The sequence below is a fragment of the Macaca nemestrina genome, chromosome 10 (assembly GCF_043159975.1).
Source record: "Macaca nemestrina isolate mMacNem1 chromosome 10, mMacNem.hap1, whole genome shotgun sequence".
NCBI lineage: Eukaryota > Metazoa > Chordata > Mammalia > Primates > Cercopithecidae > Macaca > Macaca nemestrina.
The window spans coordinates 36,754,211-36,763,044 of NC_092134.1; the positions used below are offsets into that span (position 1 = coordinate 36,754,211).

The 8,834-nt window shown below is 44.2% G+C and overlaps 1 protein-coding gene across 2 annotated transcripts in view; it reads left to right on the forward strand.

Moving 5' to 3' along the window:
* The first annotated feature begins 4,478 nt into the window (after positions 1-4,478).
* Positions 4,479-8,834, forward strand: part of LOC105483660 (cyclin dependent kinase 17) — a 115,485-nt gene continuing 111,129 nt past the window's right edge. Inside the window, exon 1 of one of the 2 annotated variants that reach the window (XM_011744629.3) lies at positions 4,479-4,610. The gene's annotated coding sequence lies outside the window, so the exon portion shown is untranslated. The remainder of the gene's footprint in view (positions 4,611-8,834) is intronic. The other variant, XM_071071287.1, reaches the window with a different exon arrangement.

Below are 8,834 nucleotides of genomic sequence, written 5' to 3' on the forward strand. Positions count from 1 at the left end.
CTTAATTTGCTTTACTCTTCTTTGCAAACAAACAAACAAACAGACTTTCTATATGATTCAGCCTAGTAAAATAGGGAATGAATCCAGACAAAACGTGTTTTTTCTATTTGGTTGGTTATCTAATTTCTTTGAGAATTTTTAAGAAATATGAATTGATAATTAGAAATTGTCCAGAAATTCAGACATATGGAAAATTGTTTTGTAAACAAAGCTATGTATTGACGTTGTATAGAGCAGTGGTTCTCAAACTTTATTGTGCAGCAGAATCTTAGTAGATCTTGGTAAACAGTTTGCTGGGCCCCACCCCAGAGTTTCTGATTCAGTTGGTCTGAAGTGGGAACTGAGAATTTGCATTTCTAAGAAATTCCGAGGTCTCATTGCTGAGAACCACTGATGTAGAGCAATTGAAAACCAGTTTAAGTGTTTCTTGTTTGTATCTTATCTGAATGTTTCATATTTGTTTCCCAGACAGTGTCATTTTCAGAATGTGAATCCCAGCCAAGATTTTCTGGACTTGTTACCTTTAACTCTCTTTGTCCAAAGTTCAATGACCTTCAAAATTTTCTCCCCTCAATATTTTTATATATGTCTCATGATACAGTTACTCTATGGTGAAAACATTTTGGGATATACTTGTTTCACTGGAAAGAAAATTATTTTTTAATCTCAGAACTTCTAAGAGCCTTAAATGTGTAAATGTATATTGTGAACTTCCAAAAGGGAGATAAAGTATGTGGCATTCCTCAAGTGGATTTGATATTGGAATTCTTCCTCAATCTTTTTCCTCCACTAAGCACTATGTATTATCTATTAATCACAGTTAGGGAAATAGTCTATGTAAATAATTTTATAATTTAACATGTTTTACAAGGTAAAAAAAAAAAAAAAGCCTATATTATAACCTACGGAAAAAACAACTAACACGCTCACAACATTACATACAATTTTTTTTTTTTTCAGACGGAGTCTTGCTGTCATCCAAGCTGGAGTACAGTGGTGTGATCTCAGCTCACTACAACCTCCACCTCCCGGGTTCAAGTGATTCTCTTGCCTCAGCCTACTGAGTAGCTGGGATTACAGGCTCCCACCACCACGCCTGGCTAATTTTTGTATTTTTAGTAGAGACGGGGTTTTGTTATTTTGGCGATCCTGGTCTCAAACTCATGAGCTCAAATGATTCGCCTGCCTCGATCTCCCAAAGTGCTGGGATTACAGGCGTGAGCTACCGCGCCTGGCTAAATTTTAAATCAGTTTAGAAAAGTAATTAAATAGGCCAGGGGGCTGGGTGCTGTGGCTCACATCTGTAATCCCAGCACTTTGGATCATTAGAGTTTATGAGTTCGAGACCAGCCTGGCCAACATTTCGAAACCCCGCCTCTACTAAAAATACAAAAATTAGCCGGGTGTGGTGACACGGGCCTGCAATCTCAGCTATTCCAGAGACTGAGGCAGGAGAATTGCTTGAACCTGGGAGACGGAGATTGCAGTGAGCCGAGATTGTGTCACTGCACTCCAGCCTGGGTGACAGAGCAAGACTCTGTCTAAAAATAAATAAATAAATAAAAATTTTAAAATAGATAAATAAATGGGCCAGGGGTGGTGGCTCCTGTCTGTAATCTCAGCACTTTGGGAGGTCGAGGTTGGAGGATTGTTTGATGTCAAGAGTTTAATACCAGCCCGGGCTGTCGGTATAGTGAGACTCCATCTCATTTAAATAAATAAATAAATAAATAATGAAATAAATATTGTGCAATCTGTAATTTTTTTTTTTTCATTGAAAGAACAAATCCTCTGGGCGCGGTGGCTCACGCCTGTAATTCCAAAATTTTGGGAGGTTGATGAGGGTGAATCATCTGAAGTCAGGGTTTGAGAGCAGCCTGGCCAACATGGTGAAAACCCGTCTCTACTAAAAACGTAAAAAATTAGCTGGGCGTGGTGGCGGATGCCTGTAATCCCAGCTACTTAGGAGGCTGAGGCAGGAGAATCGCTTGAACCTGGGAGACGGAGGTTGCAGTCAGCCGAGACCGCGCAACTGCACTCCAGCCTGGGCAACAAGAGCAAAATTCTGTCGAAAGAAAGAAAGAGAGAGGAAGAGAGGAAGGGAGGAAGGGAGGAAGGGAGGAAGGGAGGAAGGGAGGGAGGGAGGAGGGAAAGAAAGAAAAGAAAGAAAGAAAGAAAGAGAGAGAAAGAAAGAAAGAACGAACGAACGAACCAATCAATCAAATAATCACCTCAGTTTTCATTATGAATTTCCCTTTTTTTTTGTGGGGGGGGACGGTGTCTCACTCAGTCTTCCAGGTTGGCGTGCGGTGGCGCAATCTCAGTTCACCGCAAACTCCGTCTCCCAGGCTGAATGGATCCTCCCACCTCAGCCTCCCAATTACGAATTCTTTGTTATGCTAATGACAGATGTAGAAAGAGGAGAGGGTGAGACAGAATAATCTTTTTATTTCTCATGGAGTAAATCTAATCTAATGATATGAAGGTATAAGTATTAATGCTGAAACTCAGAATGCCATTTCATAGACTCCCTTTTTTGGTGATTTTTTTGATATTTACTAAAGTACTAATTTAGATGAGGCAAGTATATGAAAATCCTTGCATATAAATAGGCCTTGTATAAATATCAGTGTTTCTGTTTAACTTAAAAAGAACTCTGAAAGTGATGCTACGTCTTGCTATATTATAAAGTTCCAAGTTTGACTTGAACAAATTTAAAAAGCCTCATTAACAGTGCTTTTAAACAAAGCGCACTTGTTCTAACGGAAAGCTTGTTATGTATATTTGCATTCTTGGTTGTAAACAAGTGTTAAATACGTGTAGAGCATAATTGTTGCTAATTTACGGGTCCTGGTAATTTTAGAGGCATGGGAGAAGCCTGATTGACACGATCGTTGGATATAACTGTAGATGCATTCAACTTTGCCCAACAAAGTAAGAGAAAGATGTCAGCATACAACATTTTTAAGGGGGAAAGGATTCATCCCTAAATACAAAAAGATAATTCTCCGAAGTTCTCAGCACATACTGTGATTTGAAACTTCAATGCAGCTTCTACTTCCGGGTGTTAACATGGAAAAAAAATTTCTCACTTCACAGGACTTTTATGTGGTTTTTTTTTCTTGTTTATGTTGTCTACATCCGGTCCCTACTCTCTCCTTTCAATCCTCTCATTATCTCCCTCTAGGGGTTTAAGTTTGTTTTTACTTTATGCTTTTATCCTTATTAGTGGAAAGAAGTGGGTCAGTATTACTTTAGTTTGTCTTCACTGCCACTCTACTGTTCATTCCTGAACTAGCTTTTAGCCTCTGGGAAAGGAGAAAGTCAAAACAGTTGGAGAAACTGGGCCAACCTCTCGCGGCCCGCCTCCCCCAAGAAAACAAAACCTAACCCGTGCAACAGTAGTCCTTTCTGTTTTCATAGCACCTTGTATTTCTCCGCTCATGACGTTCAGATTTTTATGATAGCTGTTAATCACCTTTCATCCCAGCTAGACTCTCCGTCCTTACGGGACTCAGCATATTGCCGGGCACATGATAATATATACAAAACACTGTGCTGTAGTTTAAATGAATAGATTCGGTGTGTGTGCAAGACTGCGGCACTAGTACCCACGTACCCACATACAACAAAGGAGAAAAGTTGCAGCCATCAACATCTTTCAGTGTGGGTCTTTTGACATGGACTCTCTAGAAAGCCAGTGGAGAACCGTGGCATGGACACACCTTGTACAATAATTACTTGTATAACAGAAGCACGAGTTTTCGTTTGGCAGGGGGAAGTCGAGGGGCAGGGGGGAAGTTGGAGGGGCTGAATTATTCACATGATTTCTCCCCCAGTCGCTGCGGACAGGCACTATTCCGCTGGGGTCCTCTGGCCCCCTCCCGCCGTTCCCCCTACGCCCGCATTTAGGAGTCGGGAGTTTCCCGGGGACTCCCGCCCCGCCCTGCAGGCCCCTCCCCCGGCCACCGGCCCCGCCCCCGCCTCCGCCGCCGCCGGCAGGGGTCGCGCTGCCCCCGGCGAGCGGCTCAGGCGGGGGTGGGGTAAGCTCCCGCGGCCGGTCGCTTTTCTCCGCCGCCGCTGGTTGGATCGTTTCAATAAAAGTCTTTTTTCTCTTGCGCTCGCTCTCCTCCGGGGAACAGGCGGAGGCGTCAATCCGCAGCCGCCGAGTGCGAAAGCGACGCACACGCAGGGAGCGAACGCGGCCGCCTGCAGTCTCCTGAGCTCCCCGCGGGCCGCCGCAGAGCCGCGGAGAATTAGGAGCCAGCGCCCGGCCGGACCGCCTCAGCCCGCCGTCGGCGCCCGCCCCGCTCGCGCCCGGCTGCTCCGAGGGGATTAGTGGGCCGTCCGCGCGGCTCGTCGGCGCGGGAGCCATGTTGACCGGGGGACTTGGCAACGCGTGAGACACCCGCGGCCCCTCCCGAGGCTCCGGACCCGCGGCGAGATCCGGAAGGCGGCTGTGGCGGCGGAGGCCTGCGCTCGGAGGCGCCTCACGTCTGCCGGCCGCTGGGACCCGGACCTGCATCCGGTCTCCGCGGGCGTCCGCGGAGTCGCTTCCCCCTGTGCCTCTCTTCGCCTCGACTCGGGACTCGCGGTCCCCGCTCTTGCTGGTGAGTTGGCAGCCGGCGTCCGCGCCGCGCTTTCCCTGGTGTCGGGTCGGCCCCGGGGCCGGGAGGCTGCGTGGGACAGAGGCGGGGGCGGGGGCGGGGGCTGCTGGGGGCGCGGGAGGCTCAGGCCCGGCCGGGAAGTTGAGCGAGGAGGCGCGGCGCGGGGGGCTGTCGTGCGCCTGTCATCCCTGGGGTCCACCGAGGACCCTGGGTCGCCCGGGGATTTCCGGGGCTCGGGTGGGGTGTGAGTGTCTGCGAGCTGCTTCTCGGCAGGCGCCGACAGATACAGACGCAGCCGCCTCCGGTGCTCGCTGCAGCTTTGGTCTGCGGGGGAGGCCGGTCTCCCCGCGAGGCGGAGGACGGGAAAGAGGCAGAAAGTCCCCCGAGACACAAAGGTCCCCCTTGGCGGGGGTGGAGCTGGAGGCGCGGACGACGCTGCCCGGGAGGGGAAGGAAGGGGCGCGGGTCCGCGGGAGGTGGGAGAGGAGGCGGCGGTCGCGGCGCCTGCAGCTTCTTGGAGACGCCGGGGCTATGCGCGGGTGGGGAGCGCGGAGGAGGAGGAGGAGGAGCCCGCGCGTGGGGAGTCGGCAGAGACAAAGATCAGGGCAGCCTCCTGCCGGCGGGTCACACCCCGGAGTGTTGGTCAGGAGCGGAGCTAGAGGGAATGTGGGAAACCCAGCAAAACGATGGGGAGGGAAAAATGCGGGGAGGAGGGTGCCTCGTGCTGTCGTCTTCGTCGCAGTTGCTTTTCTCAGCTTTTTTGTACGCGATGCTTTTGCTCCCCAACTCAGCTGGATAGCTCCAGATTCCCTCCCTCCTATCACCCCCACACTGCCACATTGACTCTCCTGTGGTTTTTCCCCTCATTCTCCCCCTTCTTTTCACCCACTCCTTTTCGGGTAAGCCGTATTTTGCTTTCAGCTTGGGGAACGTTTGTTAATGACAGGATGCCTGAGCTGCTTCTGACCCTGAACTGCCTTGAACTCCTCTCTCTTCCTCCCACCCTTTCCTTTTCTGGGATCTATAATGTCACATGGCCGTTAACAATTAGCTTTTCTTTTGCAAAAGTGACAAAAAGCATTTAGCTGAAATCTGTGGCTCTCGCCTCCTTTATATGAATATGTCCACCAAAGACACCTCGTTGGTCATGTTCTATCACCTCTTCGTCAAATTAGTATCAGGTCCTAACAGGTCACTTTCAACATAAAGAAGAGGCAAGTTTTGTTTTGAGACTTGATCATTCCTAGGGTGAGCAAAGTGTATTCCAGGCAGCCAGACCTTCAGTCACTTATCAGGAAATGCTTGACCTAAAGACAGACAATTCTTTCCCCAAACTTTGCTGTTTCTTTTTTGAGTCTTTGTTGAAAGATTTCTTTTAAAAGGCAAGTGTGAGAAGATCCCAGTAACAAATCTGACTTACTCTGTTTTAGACTTTCTTAACTCTTGGGCAGAAGAAAATGAATGGGATTTGAAGACCTTTGATACCTTGAGTAGACAAAGCTTCCCTTGAAACTAGAAATAAGACTAAACTAAATTTTAAGGGAAAAAATTTGCTAGTGGTAATATAATTGGTTTTGTTTCATTTTTTTTTTTTTTGAGTGTGAGGTTTTGACATTTGTTAAACGTTGGGGTGTTGCTTTGTTAATGAAGTCATTTCAGTTTTTGCAACTCTGACATCTGCATGCTTCCATAAACAGTGAGTTGAAACAAAAGATAATGTGACTATATTTAAGGGATATTCCTTAAATTCTTTTTTATGTTATGAGAGAGAATGCTGGACTGTAAAGAATGTTACTTTATCTGGTAAACCGTCTCATAGGCCAGAAGCACCAACAGTTTGGTTGGCTTAAAAAAAACGCGAGTCTTTGAATTTAAGCTTATGTAAAATTACTATGCAGATATAGGTTATTTATTTTTACAGTGAAAATAAAACGCTATTGAGGTATACATGGAAAGAAAATAAAAGCAAAGCCTGTTTGATGTAGGGACGTTAATGTTAATATCACTGTACGAACAGTCATAGCTTGCTGCTCACTGCCATTAAAGGGTTGACATATAAACATTGTGGAAGAGATTTCAGTTTCAGGACTAGTGTCTGAATTATGGGACTCCCTACCACACCCCACCACTTAAAACATTTTAGAGACTTTTGTGAAATTAACAGGTCGTATAATTAATAATTGTTGTTTTATGTATATTTATTGAAAGACCATATTGAGGATACATTGATTTTTTTTTCCTGCATATTTATCAGTATCGAATTAGAAAATTGAACTTTCAGTGTCACTGGATGGAAATCTACCAAAAAGTAGCAAGGTTTCCGAATGGTGGGATTTATTGGTGATTAAACATTTTTTTCCTGTATTTTACAAGTTTCACATTACATTTACAATGAGAAAAAAATGTAAATGTAGAATTAAAGTCTTGTTAATACCGTAATTTGCCTATTGCTGTACTAAAAGAAGCTTCTATAAAATGTGTCATCTCATCCTTAGATTCAGGCCTGAAAGTAACTTTCAGTGTTAGGTATTTGAAATAATGCAGCCTGTCACATGTACTCTGGTTACCAGAATGAAAAAAACAAAAAGAGATACATATATAGCAAGGACACATGAAATTGGAGGAATCGATCCCCATTGTAGCTTCCTATACCAGTAGTCTCTTTCTAATAAGTCACTGCTTTTATTAAAAAAAAAATAGAAAATTTAAATTTTATTTGCCCTGTAGCACAGGATAGCTGTGTTGACTAAGCACAGATTTTAATGCATATGTTTGTTGATATATTTAGTTTTTGGATACTAGTTCAGTCCTGCAATTATGGTGGAACGAGATGGCGTATAAAATCATTTTGTTTGCTTTGTCAAGACTTGTTTTTCTCTTTATTTTCAGCAATATTTTCCTTCTTTCACTGAAAAACAATGCAACTATTTTATTGTGAACAATGGAAGCTGTAATGGCAACTGAGGTAGCTATTCAAAAGTGGAAATGACGATGTCCCTTAATATTATAACAGTTATCTGTGAACACAAAAATTTTTACTCTATGATTTTATTTGTTATTGTCTACTAATGTTGAATATTTATAAGGCATTACATTTTGAATCTTTATTGATGTTTCCTAGCCTTTGGAAAATTTTACCGTCATGCGCTGGCATTCTTTTACATGGCATTTAGATTTCCAGGATGTTCTTTGTATTGTTTGTTTGTTTGTTTGTTTTGTTTGTTTTAGACTTCAGGATGGATAATTACTTTATTGCTATGTTGTAAAAATTATATTCTCTAGGGAATTTTACCTATTTAAAAAATGGTCTGTTTTCATACATGGGAAGGATGAATAGTTTTAGGTTCTTTTGAATTTTGAATGTATAAACTTTTAAATAGGAAATCAGCATTTAAAGTATATTTCGTAAAGTGATTATGGTATTTTGCATTTTAAATACAGAAGATAAACAGTAGGTTTATGGCACTTAAAAATGTGCTTTATGTAGCATTTTTGCAGTGAAAAAAACTGCCTGTAATAGCGAACCTAGTGTAGTTCACTAGCATTCAGTCTACAATGTTGGCAATTTCTTTGAACTGATGGGGAGAGGACCAGTTAGACTGGCTTTTAAGAGTTTATATTGTCATCAGTGGATTCTTTGTCATTATTTTGCTTCCAGTATAGTTAGTTGGTGGTTACTTTTGATATCTGTGAAATATTGACCGGGCAAGAGGAATAGCCAAGGGCCAGAAAAGTGTATTGAATATACCTGAGTGTAGTTTATTGTTCCTAGCCTGTCTTCCTCTCCCTGTTGGTCAACATGGAAAATCAATAGACATCTACCAGTAAATCTAATTAATAATGTTACCATCTTCTGCAGTAACCTGTGATACTGAATACTGTTTGAGGATGTAGAATTACAGACCTGTGGCATATTGGGATGAGGTGAAAATTATCTTGCTCTCCAAAGTCTCCTTTTGAAAATATTTTTTGATACTGCCTTAGTTTACTCGGTCTACTATAACAAAATAACATATATTGAGGTGGCTTAAAACACAGACGTATTTTCTCACACGTCCGGGGCTGGAAGTCTGAAATCAGGGAAGCACCTGCCCTCTCAGCTGTCTTCTCCCTGGGCACTCTTAAGACCTTTCCTCCCTGCCTGCAGGTGAAGTGGGAGGGAGATAGGAGGAGGGAGGGGAGGGAGATAGGAGGAGGGAGGGGAGGGAGATAGGAGGAGGGAGGGGAG